The sequence below is a fragment of the Phaseolus vulgaris genome, chromosome 9, assembly GCF_051622355.1.
Source record: "Phaseolus vulgaris cultivar YP4 chromosome 9, ASM5162235v1, whole genome shotgun sequence".
Taxonomy (NCBI): Eukaryota; Viridiplantae; Streptophyta; class Magnoliopsida; order Fabales; family Fabaceae; genus Phaseolus; species Phaseolus vulgaris.
Genome location: NC_143506.1, coordinates 9,575,607 through 9,579,349, shown reverse-complemented (window position 1 = coordinate 9,579,349; position 3,743 = coordinate 9,575,607). Strand labels below are relative to the sequence as shown.

Below are 3,743 nucleotides of genomic sequence, written 5' to 3'. Positions count from 1 at the left end.
ATTAAGAAGTGATAATTTATATTTTATTCATATTAAAACTCAATTTATCTTAAATTCCATGGAATGAAACTAATAAATTATAAAACTATATCTAGTAGACAAGCACACACGTGTGATTTTTTCTTTAATGCTATATAGTTAACTATAATAAATAAATAAGATAACTACATAGAACAATACAACATTCTAAATTCATAAGGTGTTGAAAATCTATAAGTGATTGTAGAATTAATTTCTCCAAAGTAATGTAAGCATATAATTACTTATATTAATACTATTTTTTTCACTTCAATTTTTTTCATATAATTACTTATATTAATACTATTTTTTTCACTTCAATTTTTTTCATTAATACTATTTAATGTTTGACATTGAAACTATTTATTTTTTTAATTATATATGGAATATTCCTGCAAATCATAAAAATACGTTATTTTAAAAAATATATTAACAAATCACTTTAGTTGTATACAAAAATGTTTAAAAAAAAGGAATGAATACAAAAAGGAAGTGTGCGTAGGAAAACAGGGGTGCAAATAACCAGAGCAATAAAAAGAATAAAATAATAAGTTGTAGAACATGGACCACCAAAAAAGATGCATAAGGGGAACACAATTCTAACGGCTAGCCCATTCAAATTAAATGGCGGATACACAAAGAATCAATTTTGGTATGATTTTCCAACCAAAATCAGGGTTAAGCTTCACCTTGTCCCTGCTTCACACCATTTACTCATTCACCCTATAAAGGGTAAAGCGTGTTTCTTTTTCTCTAATCTTTTTCAATCCAAACACTGTACTGAATTCTTGCTTTGGTTGGGTTCGATCAATTGCGCCAATGGATCTCCCTCCAGCGGTAGACGATTGCATTAAAGCAACCATCGACGATTCCTTAGGGATTCCCATGCCGCCTCAAACCCTAGAGGCCAAGCTTCGAGCATCTCACGACTCCCAGTGGCGTCTCCGTGAATGTCTACTTTCCCTTCAACTTCAATTGAAGCGCAAAGACCACCTCATCGGCTGCTTCAAGGTTTCGCGGCTTTTCTTGATTTTCTTTTGAATCTTTCCCTTGTCATTTCTTTTGGAAATTTGATGATGGGAGCTCTGGGTTTTTTTGGAACAGTTTGAAGCGAATATGAACGCGCGAGCTCTGAAGAAATTCGTGGAGGAGAATCAGAGACTGGCGGTGGAGTGTGATAAATTGGTAGCTCAACGATGTCGGTTGGAGAATGAGTGCGCCCTGTATGATAAGGACAGGGAAGCTTTAATGGATTTTGGGAATGATGCTGATGAACGGGCACGGGAGGCGCAATCCCAAGTTCTCGATTTGCAACGGGATTTGCTCTTTATGCAGAATGAAGTGAAGAAATATAAGCATCATCATGAATTGGTTTACCATCTTTTTCCCACTCTTTTCTAACAGTCTAACTAATATGCCTTTGCCTAACATAATTTGTGGGTTGTAAATTTGATGTGGAAAATATTGGAATGTTAGTTATGGGGGTTTGAAGGGGTTTTAGTGTAATTGCAAAGGCTTCTTTTTTATTCAGTTTAACGGCTGAGAGAATAAAGAGATTGGGGATTTAATCATGAAATGGTAGGTAGATTTAGTAAGTTTTAGTTCCTGAAGTTTCCAGTGTTGATCCCAGCTATTTGCTTTTTCCATGAAGGTTCACTCTTCTGTGTGTCCGTCTGGGGAAAATAATTTACTTGGTTCTGTTTTGGCATCACTTATTACTAAAGATGATGATTCTACATATGCATTCTTGCAAGCAAACAGTGAGAATGAGTCCTGTAAGCAGTTGCTGAGGGTTTGGAAGGGGTGAGTCTGCAACTGCTCCTCATTCTCTTCTTTTGTTTACTTCATTTTCCTTTTACTCTCCATAGGTACTGTTTTCATTTGGCCAATTTTAACTGTCATATTATTCCCTATACTTAAAAGTAATGTAGTTCGTAAAACCAAAAGTCAATTTCTATTCACATTGCCTTCTTAGTTTTTGTCAATTCATTTTTTCAAGTCTAATTTATTTATTTATTTTGGATTTGGTAGCTTAAGCCCATCTTCTCTGAGTGTTTTGTCACTTGTTGCCAAAGTCAGATCACTTGAGAAGGATAAGGAGCATCTGAGAACTAACCTTGACAAAGCCGAGGAGGAGGTAAATTTGAATTGGTCCCAATTTTTTTGTACCATTTAATTTTGTTTTGGATGATTTGATTTGATTATTGATCAATGTCTAACTTTGAATTATTTGCCTAGGTCAAAGTATTGTTTGATGAAAATAATGTATTGGAAAAAGAGAACAAAAGGTTATTGAGTCTATACAAGGAAGGGAACCATCCTGATTCTGATGGGAAACATACGCACAGTCCATCAGCCAAGGTGAGTTGTTTTTATATTTAAAAGAAAAATCAAGTCCTGAAATACTTCTCTAGGTTGCCTAATAGTTATATTTATTTGGCTTTTACAGTCGAACAAGAGAAAGTGTAATAGCCCAATGAGGAAGTTTGATTTGGACGATCAAGATTTAGCAAGGCAACCTTTGTCTCCCTTACGACAGAACTCCCCAAGACTGTAGGGTGCCTAAGAAAATTAACGTGTGATAGAGTATTAGAGTTTGGTTTGTTCAAGACTGCAGAAACTGTCAAACACTCATCTCTTAAGTTCAATGATGATTTGGATTTGCGTGTTTTGGAATGTTTAATGCACAACGAGTTTAGGTCATGTATAAAGTGACAACATTGTTGCTGATTTAGCAATGGGTTGACTAATCACAGTAGTGGGGGAACAACTCTTATTTTAGTTTACATCTGATTACAATCACCATTAATGGAGGATTGGATAGTGTGCATAGAGATTGTGTTCAAATTTCATTCGCACTGTTATATTGAAAAAAATATTTAGAACATCTGAATTTGAATTGAATGTGTTTTCATTAATATGTTAATAATTGCAAAAATCCAATGAAAGTCCAGTAAAAGTCAATAATTTTCTTTAGATTTTGTTTTTGAGTGCTACAATTTTCTATTTTGTAATTAATTTTATTTATTAATCAAATAGACTAAAAATATGTAAGGTATCTCATATTTTATAATTTGTTTCATTGAATTTTTTATGTTGTTTTTAATTAAAGATTTTTTATGTTGTTTTTAATTAAAGGGCGATCAAGAAAACAGCGGTGTGAAAAATCGGACTTGTTTAAAATTGAATCAAACCATTTTGAGAAGAAAAAGAGTAAATTAAAGATGAAAATATTTGGTTTGAATTTGAAGAATAATAATCCAATATTTTAATTAATTTTGACTAAAACTAATTAAAATCCAGTATTTTAAAGGTTAACTTATAATTGTTTTAATAGAAAATAATGAAACGTGTATTTAAATTAATTGAATTAATTAGGTTACTCAATGACAATTAATTCCATAAAATAAAAAATGTTTTAACATTTTTTTTAGAAAAATGTCAATTGGTACGATTATATTTGATACCGTATTCTTAGCTTAAAATACTAATGTATTTTATTACAAAATCTCGTATAATTTATGCAATTGACAATTTTCAATTTTTTAATTCCCTTGGTAATCAAATAAAAGACATTTATTTTGAATATCATGAAAATTTAATATACGTTTTTTTCTTCTTGCAGTCCCACAAATTTTGTGTGCAAGCCCATAATTTTTAAAACAAATATTTTACTCACATTTAAAATGACTTTTGTATTACCCTTCTCGAGATTTCCAAAACAT

General features: G+C 31.8%; 1 pseudogene across 1 annotated transcript; it reads left to right on the top strand.

Moving 5' to 3' along the window:
* The first annotated feature begins 635 nt into the window (after positions 1-635).
* Positions 636-2,848, top strand: LOC137822775 (uncharacterized; annotated as a pseudogene). Its single transcript, XR_016515262.1, has 6 exons — positions 636-1,029; positions 1,123-1,389; positions 1,670-1,821; positions 2,050-2,155; positions 2,257-2,379; positions 2,468-2,848. The product of XR_016515262.1 is annotated as an uncharacterized LOC137822775 (transcript).
* The last annotated feature ends 895 nt before the right edge of the window (positions 2,849-3,743 follow it).